This window comes from Pinus tabuliformis, chromosome 7 (assembly GCF_031772625.1).
Source record: "Pinus tabuliformis cultivar Carrire ecotype Pingquan chromosome 7, CPIR1, whole genome shotgun sequence".
Classification (NCBI taxonomy): Eukaryota; Viridiplantae; Streptophyta; class Pinopsida; order Pinales; family Pinaceae; genus Pinus; species Pinus tabuliformis.
The window spans coordinates 1,867,220,502-1,867,229,159 of record NC_142293.1 but is presented as its reverse complement, the minus strand read 5'-3'; the positions used below and the strand labels follow the sequence as shown (position 1 = coordinate 1,867,229,159).

General features: G+C 32.0%; 1 pseudogene; it reads left to right on the top strand.

Moving 5' to 3' along the window:
* The first annotated feature begins 4,003 nt into the window (after positions 1–4,003).
* Positions 4,004–5,008, top strand: LOC149255916 (eukaryotic translation initiation factor pseudogene; annotated as a pseudogene).
* Positions 5,009–8,658: the final 3,650 nt, after the last annotated feature.

Sequence of the window (8,658 nt, the reverse complement as noted above, 5' to 3'; positions counted from 1 at the left end):
TTAGTAATTACAGGAAATACACCATCCAATTTTTCCCTTATCACCATAATTTTTCCTAGAAAAAGGAAACTGAAAAGACAGTTGAGGAATTGGTTATAGTCATATGTTCAGCGCTAGCCCTTTCTCCTCCCAAATGGTCAAGATATTGAAAAAAGAAGATAATGGTGCATATATCTATACTTCCATGCTCTTAATAAGTTGAAGATAAAATATAAATTTCCCATTACATCACCAATTACATCTTGGAGGAGCTTGATAGGCACGATTCTTCCCTAGACTTGATCCCTAAATTGGTTATCACTAAATTTAGATGAAGTAATTAGACATTCCTAATATTGCCTTTTGTAAACATGGAGAATATTATGAGTTTCTTGTGATGTCATTTGGGATTTGAAACACCATATATATATATATATTAGAGGAATTAACAACTAGGAAAGGTCTTGTACTCGTATGACACCAGGTCAACTATGGATGCTAGTACTATAACCCCTAAGTGTAGCATGTTATCCCCGAGCACATTGTCACGGTAAGAAATTGAGGATTTGAATATGGGACCTCATACTCACATATAATTTCCATTTTCACAAGCTTGTCAAGTCAGCTCCATGAGGGGGGATCAACACCCCATATATTTTTTAAATCTTCATCAATCAACTTTCTCATCCACATAATGGAGTCCTATGCATTTTCTAAGTTTCCTATAGATTTTTTCTCCCAACACATTTAAGGATCTATGTAGTACTTCATGCATTATATTTTTAGAATGTGGTAAGATCAAATTTCCATATTCACACCATCCTCCTTGAACTTTATTAAAAAGATTTTATTTGGTTACAATGGGAGCTAGTACTAGACAAAAGAGAACATGGTCAACCCTAGCACATTATCTAAGACGTCTTGGTATAATGAAAAAATGTATACCCAAATAATATGCCAATTGTAAACCAATAGAAATTTCAATATAGTTTCAATCCTGGTAACATTGAAGAGAAAGCTTCTTTTCAAGGGGGGGACATGTTAAATTCCTCCCTAACCTCCCTAGTTAGCAATACTTAAACATCATTAAAAAATTATTAAGGACATATTCTTTCAATAAGACCAAGGTATTCATTGTGTAATTAATGAATGTAAAAGGTAATCCTTATATAATACAACCCTCTAGGTAATTAGTATTTATCAACACTGGTATTGCTAATAATTAAGATTTGGGCAATGAGAATCTATTTATAAAGAAGGAAGCTATGCAATATTGTGTCAGATATTATCATCATACTGGAGTTTTGCACATTTTAAGGTTGCCCCTTCTAAAACATACTCCTTTTTTTGAAAATTATTGATATAGAAATTGATAATTTAAAGGTTTAATACTCTTATTTTCTTCACTTTTAATAATTAAACTTATTTAAATATTATTGCACAATACACTATCAATGTTTGTATAATTAATCCTACATTGATTATATATGGTATTCTATTCAAATGAAGATAAAAGATAAAATAATGTTATGTATTCTAATGATAAATTGTTTTTCTTTTGATTTATATTCAGAAAAATATAACTTTATTAATATTTTTTTTGTTTCTTTAGTTGTGTGTGATTTTCCAGACTCGACTTGTGGCTTGAGGAGTCATGACCTAGGGGTATCTAAATCATCAAAGTCACCCGGGGATCACACCCGGCCTAGGCCACACCAACCCTTAGTTGACTGGATTTTTTAGCATGTTTCCTCTCCTACCACAAAGCACAATCACACTGTAAGATAGATTTTGGGTCACCTTCTTGATGAGGCTCATCCTCAACTAGTTGTGCTAATAAAACTGAACATAAATTTATTAATATTAAAATAATAAAATATATTTATTTTAAAAAATTATTATTTATTTTAAATTTTAATATATATATATATATATATATATATATATATATATATATATATATATATATATATATATATATATATATATATATACACGAACCACCAAAGAAAAAGGTTCTAACAGTGGTGAACATAAAATTTCATGGAAAAAGCAGTTCCTTATATTGATATTTAAATGCCCATGGGGCTTTGGATTGATGGTGAATGGGTGCACTGTTAATGCACTCCTTGCGATAGGTCACTAGTTCAAATCCCCGTAGGTGCTTACCTACCAAAGAAATATATATAATGATATTTAAATGACTTCTAAATAAAAACCTATTATAGTGTAATTATATATATATATATATATAGAGAGAGAGAGAGAGAGAGAGAGAGAGAGAGAGACATATATTTCAATTTTAAGAAATATGTTTTTTAATTTATATTTTAAAATAGATATGATATTAATTTTAAAAAGATTATTTATAATTATTTAATTTATGATAAAAGGGTTTTGAAGGAAGTTATTTTATATAAGAATTTAGGAATTGACACTCATCATAATCTCAATTGGAATTATACTATTGAAAGAAAGATAAATGGAGGTTGGAAAGCTTAATATGGGCTTGAAAACAATTGTAAGTATGTGGATCTTTGAATTTTGGATAAAAAGAAGCTCCTCTTGACACCTTTGTCACTCCTGATATTTTATATAGATGTTAGGTTTGGGGTTGCAATATATCAAAAGAATCATGACAAATTATGAACAATTCCAAAAATAATTTATAACCTACAACCTCAATATTAAAGGAAATATTCCCCATCATATCTTCATGATTGAAACAAATTTTTTCCCATTGAAAGCATGACTATGACTTGAAAAAATTTATACACAAGAAGAAGTTATACCACATGGATGCCAAGAGGCTTCCTAAAATTGCTTTTAACTCTAGCCAAAGCCCCCACCATTGACTCAATCCACGGTCACATAAACATGCTTTTCCCCATTGCAAACATGGCTATGACTTCAAAAACTTTATGTACAAGAAGAAGTTATACAACATGGATGCCAAGAGGCTTCCTAAAATTTATTTTAACTCTAGCCAAAGCCCCCACCATAGCCAATGCCCCCACCATTGACTCAAGCCATGGTCGCATAAAGATCCTTAGACATGGCTAGACCATTGGGGATTTAAGGATGAGACTAGACCAATGGAGAATAAAGAAGGAGATCGTGTAGTAGAATTCAAATAAAATTAAAAATATTATTACTTCAAAATTTAAGGAGAAATTGTGGGCAAATAAAGAGTACAAGAGAAAAAAGAAACTATCGTATTATAAAGAGGTGATCAATGCCAACTCAAAAGCATAAATTAACTCTTTATCTTGACCAGTGTTTAAAAAATATAAACATAATATTAATTAAAATTAATTATTATGAGCTTCATATATTGAATCCTAAAAAGGTTAAACTGGAAAAAAAAATTCTTATATTGTACATCCATTACTCACATTGCATCTAATTTTCAAAATATATATAATACTATCAACTTGATTGAACTTTCAACTCTGCAAATTTTCAAAATATATATAATACTATCAACTTGATTGAACTTTCAACTCTGCAAACTCTGATAATGTGGAAGTGCTTCTCGCACTTGTTACAACATGTCCGTTCGCCTATTGACTAAATAGAAATAAAACGCTATAAACACCATAAACACCATGGTGATGTCTCACTGTTCTGCTTTTACTTTGTATCTTCATCAACTGCAATGAAGTGTCCGGACTACACAATTGCCCCTTTTATATGTCAGCAAATCTGTTTTGAAGATTATCTTCCATGAGAAGCATTCCATTCTGAAAAGTTGAAATGGAATCCTCCAAAGCAAATTTTCAAGTGATCTGGTCGGGAAAAGTTGAAATGGAATCTCAAAAGCAGTCTCTCATGAAATCCCATTCTCAGATCATTCTTGCACGGGAAGCCGGAAATCTCTAATAACTTCAGTAGAGTCCTCTCCCTCATGGTGACATATTTTGCTGGGGTTTTGGCAGCTTTTATCATCGAAGTAGGGTTTTTGCTTCTCATTTCCTAAAGTTGGCGATCCGAGTTCATTTGTGCAGCGGGAAAGTCAGATTTGATGGCAAATATCTCAAATTCTTTCTTGCCCGAAAATCATGATTGTCAAGGTCGAACACCACTACCTGTTCCTGCTCACGAAGAAACACTTGGTGAAAGCACAGAATATGGCTATGGCCCTCGGAGATTTGAGGTGGAGTCCTATGCCCCAAGTTCAAAAAAACACGTTGCTGTTTATCAGTCAGCTTGGGAGGAAGAATTGATCTCACTGTTTTCTAAAGTTCAGGTTTCATCAGCCCCAGAGGCCGAACCATCTTCTGTTCTTGTGAAGGCTGATGTTCCTTGGTCTGCCATGCGGGGAGCCTTGTCAGAAAAGGATCGAGTTTTAAAAACTGCCATGGGGCTTCTGAACAAATTAACTCCCCAAAAGTTTGATGTTCTCAAAGACCAACTGATAAACTCGGGGATTAACTCAGCAGAAATTCTGGTGGGAGTAACATCTCTTATTTTTGACAGGGCGGTGACAGAACCAATATTTTGCCCGATGTATGCAGAGTTATGCTGGGAACTAAGTTGCTCACTCCCTCCATTTCCATCTGAAGAGCCAGATGGAAAACCAATAGTGTTTAGGCAGATTCTTCTTAACACTTGCCAAGCAACATTTGAAGGTGTAGATAATCTGCGAGCTGAAATCAAAGAAATGACAACCCCAGATCAAGAAGCCGAACGCCGTGACAAGGAGAGCATGGTAAAGGTTCGCAGTCTGGGAAATATCAGGTTTATCGGGGAGCTTTTCAAGCAGAGAATGGTACCTGAAAAAATCATTCATTATTGTATTCAGCAGTTGTTGGGCGGGGATGCGAAGGTTCTTCCAACTGAAGAAAAAGTGAAGGCTCTTTGCTTGCTCTTCAATATTGTTGGGAAATGGCTTCAAGGAAACCTTGATTCCTATCTTGCTGCAATGGAGCAGTTAAGCAATGACCAACACTTTCCATCTCAAATCAGATTTATGGTTCGCCATGTTCTTGAGCTCGGCTTAAAGGCGTGGAACAACAAACATGCATAATGGTCCTCGTGTTCTGCGTAATATAAAGTTTTTTGGTATTGGACGGCCTGGAGTCTCGATGCCTACATTGCCCATCTTTCAGAAGATGCCTTGAATGCCTCCCCTCGAAGATGTCTGCAATAAATAATGGTGGTTTGAACTTTGAAAGGTCTACATCGTAATATAAGGCTGCTGCCCCATGGCAGTGGAGGTTTATAATTTTATGATAAACCACGTGCATGGCCGACTGGTCATACTACTGATTATTCTCACAGCTATGACCATATGGACTGCGACCAACTTTTAATTGGTTTGGCTTTTTGGATGAAGATAGATTTAGCCTGACACAAATTGTAAATGTGTCTGCAAAAATTGTATGATATGTAATTATCCAGGGATCGTATCTTACAAAGTTTGACATTCGAATACAGAGAGAAAACCTAATAGTTACACTTGTTGTCATTAAAAATATAACATGATAGTTTTCTCTCTTGGTGTTAAAATTATAACATAGTACTTCTCGCTTTTGGTACTGGATGGATTTGGCAACATATCTTTAGAATCGTTCATTTCTTTCCTGCCTATTTGCATATTATCAGTGAAGTCCTCTTTTGATTGGGAAATCCTCTTTTTATTGATCTAACTCAACATAGGTTTCTGTTGTGTAAATTTTTGGTTGATGTTTTGGGTTTACATTTATGTTGATAAAGAAATGCAAGTTATGGAAAGGAAACGTATTTGATTTTAGAAATTTTAAATTTATCGAGAGTACGAGTTGACGCTACTTCATGCACAACTTATGGATGTTCTTCCCAAAAGCATGTACCATAATCTGAAAGGAGGTTTGATGAGAAAGACATAAACGACTTGAACTTGGGTTGAAAGTGATGATATTCGAGTCCGAGGGATCTATCCCACCAATAGTCGTCAAAACTGCTTTGCGCAGTATAGGGAAGATTCACAATAATTCAAGGGCTGACATGCCACTCAGGGCCTAGGCTGTCTTCAAAAATACTATAATTGTGAGAATCTGTTGCATTAGGATTATGAATGGACTTCCGAAGTATGCCCTTAAGAGAAAAAATCACCGCTCCATATGTTTTATTTTCTATGTACAAAGAGCCATCACGTTGGAAAGGTATCCCTAGTAGTTACATGGATCGGTTGATCGAACAACAAAAATGTTTTGCATCGTTAATGATGCATTATATTGAACCTTAGCCTTCCCCTTAAGCAGTTGAATGATTCACAACCATATGTTACCGCTAAGCCAAAAATGGATTAGCCTTTCCCTTTGAGCAGTTGAATGATTCACAACCATATGTTACCGCTAGGCCAAAAAAGGATTAGTAAAAACAAATTTATGATGAGAAGGGTTCTGCCAGAAAAAGATATGTATGAATCTCATCCATCAAGGGCACCTATGAGTAGGAAGGTGTTCCTCACAAATTTTACAAGGAAAATGATATTAGAAAAATAGAAGAGAGCAGATTGAACACACAACACAAATAGTACAATGATTTTATTGATCACATAAAGCAATTACATATATAAGACTTAGATCATCGACTTCGACAAATTATGACTAAGACATGACATGACAAGACTCCAATTCATAACTTAGGAATCAACAGCTTCTAGATTCCTCTTAACTCATAATGACAACTATACATGACATGGAAGAATTAATTCCAACACCCTCCCTTGAGCAATCTAGCCACACATAGCAAGATGAAGATGGAGGAGACATTTTGAGTGATTTTATATGTATAAATGCAATGCAATTTTTATTTACTTGGTGCACGTAGACATCAACAATCATTGACATCCTATTCATATATATGGTAGCCATGAAGAGGAGAGAGATTTAACATTTGAAGACATTAAAAAATTACATGCGGTATATATATATATATATATATATATATATATATATATATATATATATATATATTAGTATTGGTTACAAATCTATTAGGTTTCCAGAGGGATTAAATTTGTTCTATGCAAATGTTTTAGTACATGTTTCGAGAGGGATTAAATATGTTGTGTGCAAATTTTTTAGGGAAATTTTCACTATAAATGAAAAATGTGGGCTATAAAAGGAAAAGAATAATGTTATACTCTTAATGTCAACCATAAATAAAATATCTCAATGTCCATATGAACTATGGAATAAAGTAACTAAAAATAATAATAATAATGTTATGCTTTTGAGTACAACAAATTGTATAATTCTTACACTTTCTAAAAATAAATAAAGTAACGAAAAATAATTATGAAAATGTTATACTTTTGAGTACAACAAATTGTATAATTCTTATACTTTCTAAAAATATTTGACTTAAACAACTTTTTAAAAATATTTTAGTACATAACTCAAATAATGTTTTTAAGTATGCATGTCCAATAATTTATTTCAATCTCAACTTCATGCATATGTATGTGGAGAGAGGGTAAATGACTTAATTATTTTAATGTTGATCATAATAAAATATTTCAATGTTGTAAGAGGAGTAATTAAAAAAAAAATGTTCTAAGAGATATGTATTTAATTTAATTATTAAAATTAAATTAAAATGCAACATTTTAAAATATACAATTAATAATAAAATATTCAACTTGACTAATAAATAAAATATTTTAATAGGGAGAGTTAATTGATATTGAAATGTGTTCAAAAATATATTAATAATAGTAAACTCATTTTAATGTGGAAAATATATTCCATCAATAAAATATTTCAAGAAAAATATTTAAACATGTATATATTACATAAGATTTAAAAAAACTATGTATTCATTATATAAAGCAATTGAAAAAAATATGTTTGTATGGCTAAAACATTTTAAGTAGTCTCATTGTGGCTCTTTTTTAAGAATATTTTTTTGATCAATTTTATTTGAAATCAAACAAATATGTGTTAGAATTTCAAGTTTAAGCTATGTAATTTACACAACCCAAGTTCTCAAGTAATTTTTGAAGACATTGAACTCATTTTTTAGATTCAAAAATATAATTTAAATAGTGAGTGTGTGTGTGTATATATATATATATATATATATATATATATATATATATATATATATATATATATATATAGATATAGATATATATATATCTTAGGTTTCCGATCTATTGTGTGCAAATTTTTTAGTCAAAATTTTCACTGTAAAGAGGTTTTCCTTGGAGCTACAATATTTTCTTGCTCCCTGAAAAAATCCTATATACTCTCTCTCCAAGATTGAAATCCAATCTAAACCAACACAAAATTGTCGTTAATTTCAAGTACTGGACTTAGGTTTCTCATTAAAGAGTTGATCACTCTCAATAAGAAGAATTTGAGGCATTGTACATATGGATTTTTATCTAAAATGCTCAAGAAGCACTTTAGCATGGTTTTCAAAACCTTGGGGTATAAAGAAACTATGTCTTTTGGAATTTTCCCCTACAAAATTATATTTTATATCTAAACTTTTGTTACATTGATTTTAATCAAAACATTTATTGAAAATGGTCTCTATTTGTTTTACCTACTTGTAGTCTCATGCATAACATTAACAAAGAAAGTGTACGTTCCATCCATAATTTGTTATTCACTAATGGTATCCTATAACCATAATAGTGATTCACATAGCATGTTCATCACAAGCTATAACATTATGGATGTT